Here is a 15885-nt window from a genome sequence, read left to right on the forward strand (position 1 = left end):
TCAGGAAGCTCAGGAGCCTTGAGCTGGGCTGTCAGTTTCAGGGGTCAGAATGACTCCAAAAGACAGAGAGGCAGAGACTGGAGGGATAACTGGACAGCCTTACAGGTCACCAAGGGGCCACTCACTCCGGGTGGAGGTAGGCCATTGCCCCATCCTCCCCCATCACCCAGCAATCAGACTTCATCAACTAGGCAGCCAGTCTCTGCCCTCTCGGTGCCCTGGGATGGAGGAAAACCTCTGTCACTGCAGAAGCTGCACAGCATTTCTTCTCTTCCGGGGGCTTTCCTGCCCCTCCCTCCACTGGCTTCCTGATGCTCTGGGACCTGAGTTGGGGGATGGTGCGAGAGGGTTTCACTTTCCCAAGGTGGCCAGCTCCAAGATCCTGGCTTCTATTTGGCCCCCGACTCGCCATCTGCCTCCTGCCTGGCATGGGCAGCAAGACTAGGTCTCTGCCTCCTTGTAGGAGCTCTGCACCTCTCATTCGACCCTTCGGTCTCCTGGGGAGATGGTCAATGAGCAGTATTCCTGGGCCGTCAGCATCTGGGGGGCTTCCTAAAACGAAGCTGGTTGGGCGTCACCCTAGATCCTTGGAATCAGAATTTTTGAGGATGGGGCTTGGGAATCTGCATTCTAATTGGCTTCCTTGGGGAGTTCTTAGGAATGGTAAAGGGAGAGAGCCGAGAACCAGGGCATGCGATCATCACACTGTACCCTGCCGGGGAGGGACTCATCTCCCGGGATGCCGGGAAGGAGTCTGGGTTGCTGGCAGTTAGATAAGACCGGTTGAATGAGCAGAGTTTCAGAAACCCAGGCAGGGAGGCAATCCCCTGGCTGGAGGCCCTTGAAGTGGAAAATTGCTCTCACCTCCGGGTCCCCACCCCACCCCCCCCCCACCCCCCCCCCCCCCCCCCCCCCGCCCCGCTCCGCCTCAGGCTTCTTCACACAAGAGCTCTCTCCTTGGCAGAGCCAGCCAGGAACACTCAGGTTTGGGTCCAAGGAGGAAATTTGAGGAAGGGCTTGGAGATGGGCCAAGAGGAGAGCCAAGGAAGTGATGAAAGATATTTTTAGGATTACTTATTCCAGAGAAGGCCGAGGGGGCACTTATCACCATCCAAGAACTTGGAGAGGCTTATTTATTAGACTCTTGACCCAACAATCAGAGATTAAACGGCAGCTGAAAGGACTGAGGTGAGATGAGAGGAAGGGACCTGTGAGGTCCTGACACGGGTCCAGGAAGAGGCTGTGGAAGCTTCTATCCTGGTGTTTTTTGAGGACAGTTCATTCAGTCATTCCTCAGGTATGTTTTGTTGTCTGCTGTATGCCTGGTACTTGCTGAGCATAGGGGAAAACCACGAACAAGGACTTGTCCCCCTGAGCTGGAGGTCGGGTGGAGAGTCCCTTCTGTTTGGAAAGCCTTTCTCTTTGTGGAGCAAGCTTGCCCAGGGCAGACTCCTGGGTGGCGGTGCCCCATTCCCCGCCAACTACCCCCGTGCTCCTGCAGGGAAACATCTAGAGAGTTGACTGCTTGCCAGCTTTCAAGCATGCCGCCACATTTCCACAGGGGCCTCCTTCCATATGACTAAAGGCCTGTCAGCAAGCTGAGCAGCCCAGGCTGCCCTCACCTCTGACAGTCCTGTTGGGGAAATCTCCTGTTTCAGAACCAGTGCCCCCGGCCCGACTTGCCAGGCATGTCAGGTACCCTCGCTGAGCCCCTGAGGCTGCCAGAGTCACCTGGGCACTGCTGTCCGCCGCTGGACATCTGGGCTCCCAGACACCCCTGGTCAGCGATGGGCTCCATAGTTCAGCTTCTCTGGGGAGCCTGGTGAGATCAGGGGATTGCTTCTGCTTTGCTGTCTGTCTCTCAATATATCAGCCATCCCACTATTCATTTTTCGAGGGTTTCTATATCCCAGCACTGCTAAGGGGGTAAGAGGGACACAGGAGGAACCTCTGTCGCTGACTCATAGGGTGGCCAGAACTAATAGACATGAAGTAATGAGAGAATTTTATTCAAGTCCGAAACCACAAGGAAGTGGGAGTAGAAACTGGGACACCTTAGGTCTTTGTCCAGCTCCCTTTCCTGAATCACTGTTAACTTCTAGTAAGTTCCGGTTCCAGTGGAAACTCTCTAGGTTCTCCCTCTGTAAAATGGGAGGATGATCTCTGTGCTTCCTTGAAACAAAGTGAGGGTGTGTACAGGGACAGACAGGAACAATGGCTTGTGTTTATGGAGAGCTTGGGAGGTGCTGGGAGCAGTGCTCAGTGCTTTATATAGTTATCTCATCTAAGCTTCTTAGCAACCCTGTGAGGTAGCACTGTTATTATTTCTGTTTTACAGAGGAGGAAACTGAGGCAAAGAGAAATGAATAACTTGCCCACTAAGTGGCTGGATTCAGCCCCTGGCCTGTCTGACCAGGCTTCTCACTTACAGTAACCGGGAGAGTGAAAGGGCAGGTGGAAAAGCAGGGCCAGCTGGCTTTCAGACTCCAGGGTTGCCTCCCGAGGTTCCCAAGAGGTGCACATGCCACCCTCAGACCTGGAAGCAGGACCCTGTGTCTCCAACCCAGCACCTGTTCCTGGGTGACAGCTGGGTGCCAACCTGAAAAACTGCTCTGTTTCCTCTCGTGAGGTGGTCCCCTCGCCCCGAGCCAGGGTCCTTCACATCCCTTCAAGTAACGCTCGTATATCAACTCATTTGCCGTTTTCAGAGCATTCTCCCACTTCACCTTCCCAGTGTTATTCTTCCCATTTACCAGATAAGGGGACTGAGGCTCTGGTGAGATCAGAGACTTGCACAGTGTCTCCTGGTTGGTGGACTCAGTCCAGTGCCCTTCACTAAATGGAGGAGTCTCCGTAGAAAGCACTGAGAGATTCTTGGTCCTTCCCTCTCCAGGCCCCTTTATGGGGCTAAAACACCATTTTAGTCAGAATTCTGAGGGTTCAAGGACCAGGCATAGCCCACACTTGATTGAATTCACTCAATCATTCATTTATTTAGCCATATTTACTTGCCATGCTCTAAGATCTGTGCCACATGAGGGCGCAATGATGAGCTGCCCTGGGGACCTCAGAGGCCCGGGGGATGGAGGGACAAGGGAAGCAGAGAGTGAGCAGGCAGTTATAATACCAGGTGCAAATACTGAGGAAAAACATCTAAATTTGGGAAGCAGGGATGGCTTCCTGGAGGAGGTGATGAGGCAAAATCTAAGGTGAGACCAGATGGATGAATAAAAAAAACTAGCCCCTGAAAATTAGGCTGGGGAGAGGGAGAGAGGAATGTTCCAGGCAGAGGTAAAGCATTTGGGAGGGCCCAATGGCAAAGGAGCGCCTGGTGCACCTGCTATGTCCTCAGCTCCACCCGAGTTTCTCTCGCCCCAGATCTTTCCATCTCCCAGTGACCCCTTTCACCCCCAGAATGCCCAGCTCCCCACTTCCCCTCGGATGGGCAAGCCTGGGAGTGAGCACCATTGCGTCTGCCTGCCTTGTGCAGGGATGCCTGGTGTGAATGTGGATTATTTCCCTTTGCGGGTAACTGGAGAAGAAGCAGCAGGTGAGGCAGCAGGTATAGTATTGAGGAACATCCTGGCACTGGCTCTGTCCTGGAGACCCGTGGGAAGCCTTTGTCCCAATGGCCTGTAATGGGTTTCAGGAGAGAGCTTCAATATTTGCAGCAAACAGTGGCACAAAGGATATGGAGGGCTATTGTGGACTCTCCAAAGAGGAGCTAATCCTCAGGCAAGCCTCCTGGGCCAGAAGGGGTTCAAGTGCTGGGCGGGCTGCTGGGGGGTGTTGTCATTTAAGAACAATTGTAGGAGATAATAGCAGAGAGAGAGACATTCTCTATACAGGTGGAGGGAGGTGGTGAGAGGCACTCCCCACAGGGGAAGAAGGGGACAGCACCTGTCCTGAAAGCTCAGGGCACAGGTGATACTTCCCCACCCCCACGCATCTGAACTCTGTGCTTCCTCCAGGCGGCCTGGGCTGCCTTCTCAGCTGTCCTTTGCCCAGAGGTCAGATGACTCTGGGGTGGGGGGTGTCAGCCAGGGCTCTCAGGCCTCTCTTTCTTCCCTTTCCTTCTCTCTAGCTCTCTCTCTGGGCCTCTTTTCGGTCCACTGCACATAGACAAGTCATTGCTTGGCTCCAGGGGCCAAGGAAAGAAAACCAACTGTATTTGCATATCATTAGCATAAAGAAGCTCTATTTGCATAAGTCTATTTTAAGCTCCTCCCTCCTTCAAACTTGTCCCATTATCTCTGAATATGGTACATAAATGTGCTGTCCAGCCACTAGGACAAGGGATGTCTTGGGGATGGGGGTTGGTAAAGGCTGTTTTCCTAGGTCCCTTCCAGGGATGACTTGTGGCCCGAGTGGAGGGAAACAGAACCAGAGTAAGGCTTTGTAATGACCTAGAGGGGTGGGATAGGGAGGGTGGGAGGGAGGCTCAAGAGGGAGGGGATATGGTGATATATGTATGCATATAGCTGATTCACTTTGTTGTACAGCAGAAACTAACACAACATTGTAAAGCAATTATACTCCAATGAAGATGTATTAAAAAAAAAAAAAGAAATCTGCAGTCTGGGAGTGGGAGAGGTTGGAAAACTCAAACCTGCAAGCTTTGCATCAGCACGGGGGGTTCTGCCAGGATCCCCTCACCCCAGACACCTCCAGGGGTACAAAGAGCTGAGACTGGAAATAGAGGAGAAAATGTGCCAGTACACTGATTTACATTACAATTCGCATAATCTTGTGTAATTTGCATGGGTGAGATTACTCAGTTGTCCAGAAATTTTCAAATTAGATCTTTTTGCTTCTTAAAATTCTTCTTTCTTGGAGTTTTCTTTCCTTTGCTTCTTGTCAGCTTCCTAAGATGTGGATCAGCTTCCTCTCCAGGAGGGAGAAGAGGACTGGGTAGGATCATAGTAAAAGGGATGGGGTGGAGAAGACAGGCAGTGTAGACATCTGAACTGGAGAAAAGGGGTGGTGTAGACATCTGAGGCCTCTGCCAGGTCCCAGCAGTGCCATCTCCCCTTTCTGTTGTCCCTACTCTGTGGGATCTTCTTTCTACTCACAGATTCATGGGAGTAGAGCAGGGAGGAGGCTGGGTTTGTCTGCCCATTTCCCAGAGGGCAGCCAAGGCTACACAATAAGAACCCAGAAGGCCTGACTCCCAGGCCACATTCTGGCCAAGACTGAACTGCATCGAGAAATCAAGAGCCTTGCTCCTGGGGAGAAAGGGCTGGTCTTAAGAAGCATCCTCCAAACTGCTCCAGACAGCAGCAGATGGGCCCCCTCAGCCCTGGGGTTCTAGGCCACCTCTCTCCTCGGGGTAGGAAGAGAAAGGGGAAGAAATCTGATCCCTCTCACAGTGGAGCCCTGGAAACCTATGTAGTTTTTTCCATTTACAGCCCATTATTAGTATATTGGATTGGCCAAAAAGTTCGTTTGGGTTTTGCCATACGATCTTACGAAAAACCTGAACAAACTTTTTGGCTAACACAGTGTATAAGATAAACGAGGCTTAATTCTGCTGAAGCTCAGGCGAAGGGAAACACCTGCAAAAGTCATTTGCTCAACCACTGTCCCTACTCCCCGCCTACGTCTGCCTTCCCTGACCTCTTCTTCCCTCTGTCTCTTGTCTTCTAAACATGTTTTTAAAAAAACATTGTTATAATTATTATTAGCAAACTCCAATGCTATTTAAACTAATAATAATAATATCTCTTCTAAAACATAATCACATTCAGATCACATTACTCTTCCGCCTGGGAGCCTCTGATGGTCCCCATGCTCCTTTCCACAGTCTCTGAAGCCCTGCACGGTGCAGATCCAGCCTTCCTTTCTTACTTCACCTCTTACCACTGTCCCCTTTCTCATGACTCTTCAGGCCCCTGGCTGCCCTACAGCTTGGAGAACATTCCTAGCTCTTCACACCTCAGCTTCTTTTGTTTGTTGGCTCTTCCTCCAAGGTCTTCTGAAAGCCAGCTTCTTTTCATCGCTCAGGGCTCGGCTCTGCAGTCCTCTCCTCAGACAGGCCCTCCTTTGCCTCCGCACCTGGATAGGACTCCCAGAGTATCAAAGCTGTGCCTTTCTTATTTATTTATTAACTTACCGGTTCTGTCTTCCATATGGGCAGAGACCTCACCTGCCTCATCCATCTCCATGTCTCCAGCACATGGTAAAGCACCTAGAACATTGCAGGTGCTCATTAAATATTTGCTGTGTGATGGATAATAACACCCAGTGACAGATTGGGGTTGGTGACAGATCATAGATTTGGAGTCAGAGAGATGCAAGTTCGCATCCTGGTTTTGTCACTCACTGGTGAATGGCCGTGGGCAAGGTACTCACCTCCCTGAGCCTCTGAGCTTCTTTCTGGGAACAGAGATAATAACATATATTGAAGGTGAAGTGTATGGCACTATTAGGGGCTCATTAAATAGAGATTATTGATGTGGATAATTACATCTTTGTTTCATACTTACTCTGCACATGAGTCTGTTCCTGCCCTCAAAAATTCAGTTTATTGAGAGACACAGTGACCTGCATGGCCAACTATAGAACAATGGTGAACATACTAAAACAGAGATATGAACCAAGTACCACAGGAACAGAGGCAATAACAACAAATTCTACAATCCCTGCATTGGAATAGCATTTTACAGTTTATGTACCATGTACACTTCTGTCATTCATTTGATTGGCTCCTAGGCTGTTGGAGTAGGCAAGGCCTCAGCAGCTCCATTTTACAATAAGAGATCAGAGACTCAAGGAGATGACATCATTGGCCCATGGTCACACTATATCTCCTTGCCCTGCTATTTGTATTCCCCCAAAATTCATATGCTGAATCCTAACCCCCAAGCTGATGGCATTAGGAGGTGGGGCCTTTGGGAGGTGATTAGGTCATGAGGGTGGAGCCTTCATGAATGGGATTAGTGCCCTTATAGAAGAGACCCCAGAGAACAAGCTTGTCCCTTCCACCCTGTGAGGACACAGTAGGAAGGTGGCCATCTGCAACCCACAAGAGGGTCCTTAGCAGAACCTGACCATACTGGCCCCCTGGTCTTGGACTTTCAGCCTCTAGAACTGTGAGAAATAAATTTCTGTTGTTTATTAGCCACCTAGTCTGGTATTCTGTTACAATAACCTGAACAGCCTCAGACACCCACTCTATCCTTCTTACACTACCCTCACTCCTCTGGACACCTTACGTGATTATCTGTGTATGTTCCATCTCCCAGGCTAGAATGCAAGCTCCATAACAGTCTGTTTTGTTCACTGCTCCACCCCTAGTTCCTAGAACAGTGTCTGACACATAGTAGTTACTCAGTAAATATGTATGGAATGAATGAATGGAAGATAGAAGAAAGAATTAGTGAAAGGCAGGTGTACGCTTCAAACCTCTCAAGCAGGAGGCAGAATAGCTGGCTAAGAGCTCAGCTTCTGGATCCTGACAGCCTGAGTTTAGATCTCAGCTTTGTCACATACTAGTGTGCAACTTGGACAAGGGATTTAACCTCTCTGTGCCTCGGTTTCCCGATCTGTCTAATGGGGATGATAATATAACACCTAGTTCATAGGATTGTTGTGAGGACTAAATGAGTTAACATTCATAAAGTGCTCAGAACAGTGCCTGGTACATAATAAGCCTCAATATATATTTGGTAGCTTAAAAACAACCAACCAACCAACCAAGGTATTTTGACTCCAAATCCAGCATTCTCTCTCTACACCATGTTTTGTAGAGCTGTATAGTTTCCAAATGACTAACATATTCATGAATTTATTTTATCTTTCTATCATTTTTCTATCTTTCCCTGTGAAACGAGCAAGAAATAATGATATAATAGTTTTTTTGGCTGTGCTGCACAGCATGCAGGATCCTAGTTCCCCGACCAGGGAACCTGTGCCCCCTGCAGTGGAAGCACAGGGTCTTAACCACTGGACCACCAGGGAAGTCCTCAAGAAATAATTATTGTCCCCATTTTACAGAGGAGAAAACTGAGGCTAGGCACAATGGCTCAAGACCACACAAAAGCTTGGTTAAAATAACCTGACTTCAAATCAATGATTCTGTCCATGATTCCACAGGTAACTCTCTCCCTTAGATCTAGCCTGAAACAGGAAAAAAAATAAAATAAAATCAGAGACTGGCAGAGATTCTCAGAAGCCCTAAAAACATCAGTCTCTCCCATTTTCAGGATTTGGAAATCCACTTAATTTTCTCCAATCATGGACTGTCATTGTATACAAAACAAATGTTGCTGAGACTTTAAGGGCAAGGAAATCTCCCACAGATTCAAGAGTGATGGATCCAAGGCTGCAAATGTCTGGGGAGCTCCCTGTTGACCAAAGCCCCCTCCTCCCCAAAAGCAGCTGTATGGGCCCAGAACTGTGCCAGGTGCATGGCAGTAGGGAGAATGCAGTGAGTTCTTCCCACAAGGTCCTCTCTTTGGTCCAGTTTGGAGGGTGGAGACAGAATCTTCCTGGGGCTAAGCTTGTCAACTGCCTGCTTCCAGATGCCCTGGGTAGGCGTGAGAATTGGATTTTGTTTTAAGTGACCACAATGCTAACCAGGCAACTTGAGTCCCAGAAGTTACTGAGGGGAGAAGATGTGGAGGTACGAATAGGATGAATGAGCTTTTTTTGTTTGTTCCCTCACTCGTTTATTCATTGCATCCTCATTTATTGTGCCCTTAACCTAGAATGGTGATCCCAGAATCCTATGCCTTTATTCACTTTATTATTTAAATACGAGATTTAAACCAACACCCTTGCAATTCTTCCTGATCCAGTAATAACCACCATTTATTAAGCATCTACTACGAGCAGGCATAGCACATGCATAACCCTTCAACGTAAGCATTATTATCCCCACATACAGATGAGACCGTGGAAACTCTGAGAAGTCAGGTGACAGGCCCAAGGTCACACAGCTAAGAAAAGAAGGTCAGGATTCAAACCCAGGTGGGCCTGATGCCAAAGCTCAGGCTGTGGTTGAAATTTTAAAATTTGAATACTTGAGTCATTAAAAAGAATCCCTGTAACATACATCTAAGATACAAGGTGTAATAATAAAATAAATGCCAGTGGCTCCACAACTCAATGGAGAAATAGAACATTCCCAGCATCGTCCAGGTGCCTTGTGTGTCTGGCCCCTATTGCATCCCTCTGCTTCCCCCCACTCCGACCCCCCAACCAAGGTAACCACTGTCTAAATTTGGGGTCCATTAGTCCGTTGTTTGCATGCCTTTTGTTGCTTTATGTTGTTTTACCACATGCATTTGTGATAAATAAGTACGAAGATAAACCGTTTAGTTTTGAACTTTACATAAATGGTTTACAGTATGTCTTCTGTGGCTTGCTACCTTCTATAAGCTTCTAAGATTCACCCAGTTGATATATGTGGCTTTATTTATTTCCACTGCTGTGAAATTCCATTGTTTGAATATACCACATTTTATTTATCCAATTTCCTGTAGGATATCTAGGTCATTTCTAGTTTCTTTCTTTCTTTAAAATTTTTTTTGCTATTACAAACAATACTACAAAGAAAATTCTTTTTTTTAAATTGAAGTATAGTTGGGACTTCCCTGGTGGTCCAGTGGTTAAGAATCGGCCTTCCAATGCAGGGGACGCGGGTTCGATCCCTGGTTGGAGAACTAAGATCCCCCATGCCGTGGGGCAGCTAAGCCCGCGCACCGCAACTACTGAGCCCACGTTCTCTGGAGCCTGCATGCCACAAATGGAGAGCCTGCACACTGCAACTACTGAGCCCGCATGCCACAACTAGAGAGAAGCCTGTGCGCCACAACTAGAGAGAAGCCTGCCCTCCACAACGAAATATCCCACGTGCTGCAACTAAGACCCGGTGCAGCCAAAAACAAAATGAATAAATAAATATTAAAAAAAAAATTGACGTATAGTTGATTTACAATATTGTGTTAGTTTCAGGTGTACAGCAAAGTGATTTGGTTATATATGTGTATATATATCTATATCTATCTATCTATATATAGATATATATATTCTTTTTTTGATTCTTTTCCATTATAGGTTATTACAAAGTATTGAATGTAGTTCCCTGTGCTATACAGTAAACCCTTGTTGTTTATCTATTTTATATATAGTGATATGTATCTGTTAATCCCATATTATTAATTTATCCCTCCCCCTCCCCTTCCCTCTTTGGTAACCATAAATTTGTTTTCTATGTCTGTGAGTCTGTTTCTGTTTTGTAATTAAGTTCTCTTGTACTATTTTTTAGATTCCACATACAAGTGATATCATATAGTATTTGTCTTTCTCTGTCTGACTTACTTCACTTAGTATGATAATCTCTAGTCCATCCATGTTGCTGCAAATGGCATTATTTCACTCTTTTTTAATGGCTGAGTAATATTCCATTGTATATATACACCACATCTTCTTTATCCATTCATCTGTTGATGGACACTTAGGTTGCTTCCATGTCTCGGCTATTGTAAATAGTGATGTTATGAACTTTGGGGTGAATGTATCTTTTCCAATTATGTTTTTTTCAGGATATATGCCCAGGAGTGGGATTGCTGGATCATATGGTAACTCTATTTCTAGTTTTTTAAGGATCCTCCATACTGTTCTCCATAATGGCTACACCAATTTACATTCCCACCAACAATGTAAGAGGGTTTCTTTTTCTCCACACCCTCTCCAGCATTTATTATTTGTAGACTTCTTAATCATGGCCATTCTGACTGGAGTGAGGTGCTACCTCATTGTAGTTTTGATTTGCATTTCTCTAATAATTAGCGATGTTGAGGATATTTTACGTGCCTGTTGCCCATCTGTTATGTTATGTCCTCTTTGGAGAAATGTCTGTTTAGGTCTTCTGCCCATTTTTTGATAGGGTCATTTGTTTTTTTGATATTGAGCTGTATGAGCTGTTTGTATATTTTGGAAATTAAGCCCTGTTATCTCTTCATTTGCAAATATTTTCTCCCATTCTGTAGGTTGCCTTTTCATTTTGTTTATGGTTTCCTTTGCTGTGCAAAAGCTTATAAGTTTGATTAGGTCCCATTTGTTTAGTTTTGCTTTTATTTCTTTTGCCTTGGGAGACTGACCTAAGAAAATATTACTATGATTTATGTCAGAGAATGTTTGCCTATGTTCTCTCCTAGGAGCTTTATGGTGTCATGTCTTATATTTAAGTCTTTAAGCCATTTTGAGTTTATTTTTGTGTATGGTGTGAGGGAGTTTTGTAACTTCATTGATTTACATGTGGCTGTCCAGCTTTCCCAACACCACTTGCTGAAGAGACTGTCTTTTCTCCATTGTATATTCTTGCCTCCTTTGTCAAAGATTAGTTGACCGTAGGTGTGTGGGTTTATTTCCAGGCTCTCTATTCTGTTCCACTGATCTATATGTGTTTTTGTGCCAATACCACGCTGTTTTGATTACTGTAACTTTGTAGTATTGTCTGAAGTCTGGGAGGGTTATGCCTCCAGCTTTGTTCTTTTTCCTCAGGATTGCTTTGGCAATTCTGGGTCTTTTGTGGTTCCATATAAGTTTGAGGATTATTTGTTCTAGTTCTGGGGAAAATGTCATGGATACTTCGATAGGGATCACATTAAATCTGTAGATTGCTTTGGGTAGTATAACCATTTAAACTATATTAATTCTTCCAACCCAAGAGCATGGGATATGCTCTTCCCATTTCACTGAATCTTTGTTGATTTCCTTTATCAATGTTTTATATATAGTTCTCAGCATATAAGTCTTTCACCTCCTTGGTTAGACTTATTCCTAGGAATTTTTTTTTTTGGATGCAATTTTAAACAGGATCTTTTTTTTTTTTTACTTTCTTTTTCTGATATTTCATTGCTAGTGTAAAGAAATGCCACAGACTTCTGTATATTAATCTTATATGCTGCTACCTTGCTGAATTCATTTATCAGTTTTAATAGGTTTTTGTGTGGAGTCTTTAGGGTTTTCTATATAGAGTATCATGTCATCTGCATGTAATGAAAATTTTACCTCTTCCTTCTGATTTGGATATCTTTTGTTTCTTTTTCTTGTCTGATTGCTGTGGCTAGGACTTCCAATATTGTGTTGAATAGAAGTGGTGAGAGTGAGCAACATTATCTTGTTCCAGAATTTAGCAGGAAGGCTTTCAGCTTTTTACTGTTTGGTATTATGTTGACTGTGGGAGAAAATTCTTGATCATGACCTCTGGTGCACCAGCAAGGGTTGTGCATGTACAGGGTGGAATTGCAGGATTGGAGGGCCTGTATGTGGTGCCTTACTCAATAATATCCAAAAAAATAGTTGTACCAGTTTACTTTGAAGCCTATAAGCTAGAGCAGTGTCTTTCCAGGGGTCAGTGCTGGCTTTAGGAAAGAGGGTTCCAGGGTGTTGACAAACTGGTAAGCCCTGAGATTAACCTTGGGAAATTCCTACCTCTAAGTGTGGCAATTCACAAAGGAGTGAACAGACTTGATAGTTTATCTCCAGAGCTGAGCTTCTGAGGTTGGAAACGATCACTCAGTTACTAGTTAACATCCCAGGAGACAGGATCCTCCTATAGGACACAGGAGAACCAAGAGAACTTGAGATGATCTCACCACATGTCAGGGGACTTGGCATCTTGGCCAGAGCATGTGGGCTTGGAGCATTTCTTAGTCGTGTACCCTCTGGTGGCAGAATCCAAGTTTGTCAGCCTTGGATTCAAGGCCATAAGATGGACTGACTGGAGGCAGCTAGGTCCTGGTTGGAGTTTTGATCCTTTCCCTGCTTGTACTTATTTCCACCAATATTCATTTTCCTTCTTTTAAATTATTGATTATGTAATAATTCAGAGTTCAAAATTCAAAGTATAAAATTATACAAGGAACAGTCTTGCTCTCACTCTTGACTCCCACTTGCCCAATCCCCCTCTGAAAGGAAATTGCTTTTATCCATTTTCCATGCATCCTTCCAGAGTTTTCTTTATGTACAAGCAAAAATGAACATAAAGTCTTATCTAAGCCTCCTGTTATAGAAGAGATAGCATATTATTCCCATGATTCTGCCATTGCCTTTTCATAGCATCTCAGCTATCTATTCCATGTCATTACATAGAACATTTTATTGTTATTTAAAAAAATACCTATGCAGTATTCTATTATATTCCACAGTATTTATTTATCATGTGCTATGCACCAGTCTCTAGCTGAGTGCTGGGGTTAAAATGATTAATCAAAACAGGCCCACTTCAATAGAAGTTAATTAAAAAAAACAAACAAGCCCTGCCTCAGGGACACTACAGTCTAAGGGCAAACAGACAAACAATTATGATAAAATACTGCAGGAGCTCTTCCTTCCAAAAATATTTCTCCAGTCCCAATCACTTGTCAGGCATTGCTCTGGGCACGAGGGAGACGGTGGTGAATAAAACCGATGAAAATCCCTGCCCCGTGGCACTTCCATCCTAGTGGAGCTACTGTTCTGGCACTGTGATAAGGGGGGCTGGGGGGGGCACATGGTGGGGTCCCTAACCTGGTCTTGGTATCAGGGAATCCTTACTGAAGGAAATGATGCTTTAGCTGGTAATTAACAGCTAAGGAGGAATTGGCCTGGTGAAGGACCAGAGAGGGGCCAGAGTTCCCAACAGAGGTCCCCCTGCCAGGCAGGGCGGGGAGGTGAGAGGCATCCCTGGGGACTGAGAGAAAGTCCTCCGTTTGCAGCATCGAGAGAGACTGTGGCCAGAGCTGAGCCCTGGCAAGCAGGCAGTGGCTGGCGGTGGTGGGCCCTTGTAGGTCACAAGAAGAACTTGTCCTCTGGAGGCCACTGCGATGGCTGCCATGTGGAGTGGCTAGGAAAGAGGGACAAGAGGGCAAGCAGGGGATCGAGGGGAGGGAAGTGTGGTCTAGGCAAGGCTTGTGGTCGGCTGGACCCGTTGGAGCAGAGGATGAGGGGAGAAGGAAATGAATGCAAGACAATGACGAGGGGGTGTTGACAGGACTTGGTGGGATGTGAGTGGAGAGAGAGGAAGCCTCAGTCTCCTCATCTGAAAAATGAGGCCAATGCCCTCCTCTGTGGGCTGTTCTGGAGGATTCACTGATATGAGGAGGGCTCTTGGCAGTGTTTCTGTCCCCTCACTGCCAGCACCCCTTCACCTGGTTTCTTGTTTGCTCCCCTCCAAGCCTATGAGCTTAGTTACAATTTTTCTGTACTTCAGCAAGGGAAACCTACTGTCTGATCTTCTAAGCCCTTGCTTCCCCCATGCCCCCGACAGGCGTGCACAGAGTGCCCTGGTACAGGCCGCTGCCCTCTACTGGGACGAAACTTCCTGCCTTGCCTGTCCGCCGCCTCCAGCACACACCGCAGAGGGAGCCTCCAGGTGCACATGCAGCAGGCCTGGCCTCACGTGGGTCCACTGTCGCAGCTGTGTCTGCTGAGCGCGGCAACTAGTTTTGGGTGTTGCTGCCAGCGTGGCTGCTTTGAGGCTGCCATTGGACTGTGCGCTCCTGGGAACAAGACCACATTGTGGGTACCCGCCACGTGCCTGACTGCGGCATCTGCCTGTGGCTGTGGATGGTGCAGTGGGAGCCCCTGCTGAGCAGGAGCAAATGCAGAAACAGCATTTCCCCAAATCCCCTTGTGCAGTATGGCACCCAGTAGGGCCCGGCCAGGTTTATTTGGCGAGAAGATCTGGGTTTGTTTTTCTCCAAGCCCCATGGGCGTGTGCTGCCCAGAGCCCTGGCCTGATCATTCACTAGCAGCGTGGAGCTGCCCCTCAGAGCAGGGCTGTGGTGGGTAGAGGAGGAGCCTGGTCGGAGCAGTCTTGTTCATCTGGGTCCTCTTCTCTGAAAGGATGCTGAGGACAGGGCCCTGGGACATGCTGCCCCCCTCCTGCCCCCCAGGCTCTAGTGGGCTCCCCTTGGCCCGGAGTTACAGCCCCACATCCTGCCTCTCTCTGCCAATACCTGCCCCTGCTGGCTGGGAACCGAGGGCCAGTCTCAGACTCAGGAGTGGGGGAGGGGGTGTGGAGCGGCCCACAGTGTTTTGGCTCAGTTCCATTTGCCCTGGAGATTGGTCACTAGCATGTCCCCTAGTCTTGATAGGAGGGATGCTGTGGGCCTCAGCTCCCCACTCTCCACCCCCATGTGAACATTCGGTCCTGGCTCCTGACTCCGGGGAAGATTCAAAGTGCGTGGTTTGGGGCTGGTGTTGAACCTCCATGTGGCTTTTGCAAAGACAGAACCTTTTATCTCCAAGCGGCCCAGGTGGGCCTGGCCAGGGCTTTGTCATTCTGGAGGGCACTGAAAACATAGTGCTTACTCAGGCACAGTTTCCTGGGTGCGTGCCACCTGCGCTCAGAAGGACCCCACGCTTGGTTTAATGATCCAGTGTCACCGTCTTGGAACTCTTCATGATTTTTGGACAAGGGGTGGGGCATTTTCATTTTGGACTGGGCCCTGCCAATTATATCACTGCTCCTATTTTACTTTTTGTTGTCTCTATCTTCCCTTTTATTATCTTTTGAATTTTGAACTATGGGGATATTGAAAAAAAAAAACTTTAAAAACTAAATACCACAAAAGATTAAAACAAAGAAAGACACACTTATTATTTGTTGTGCACATTTAGAATGGTCCCTATGTCCATTGCGGTGCACGAGCTGCTGCATACACACCCACGCACCACACATCCAATCCACAGTCCGACCGACTCCCAGGAGAGCCTGTGTGACGTGCAGGGTGCCACCCCATGAAGGACACAGAGACAAAGGCATGCTCCAGGCCCCCTGCTCCTGTGTCAGGTCCATGCCGTTGCCCAGAACGAGCAATTCTTACTTCACAGCTGGGTGGGGAGAAGGGGTTCCCCAGACTCTCTTACTGACTCCCACCTCCCCTTTCCCCC

Source organism: Balaenoptera musculus, chromosome 1 (genome assembly GCF_009873245.2).
Source record: "Balaenoptera musculus isolate JJ_BM4_2016_0621 chromosome 1, mBalMus1.pri.v3, whole genome shotgun sequence".
NCBI lineage: Eukaryota > Metazoa > Chordata > Mammalia > Artiodactyla > Balaenopteridae > Balaenoptera > Balaenoptera musculus.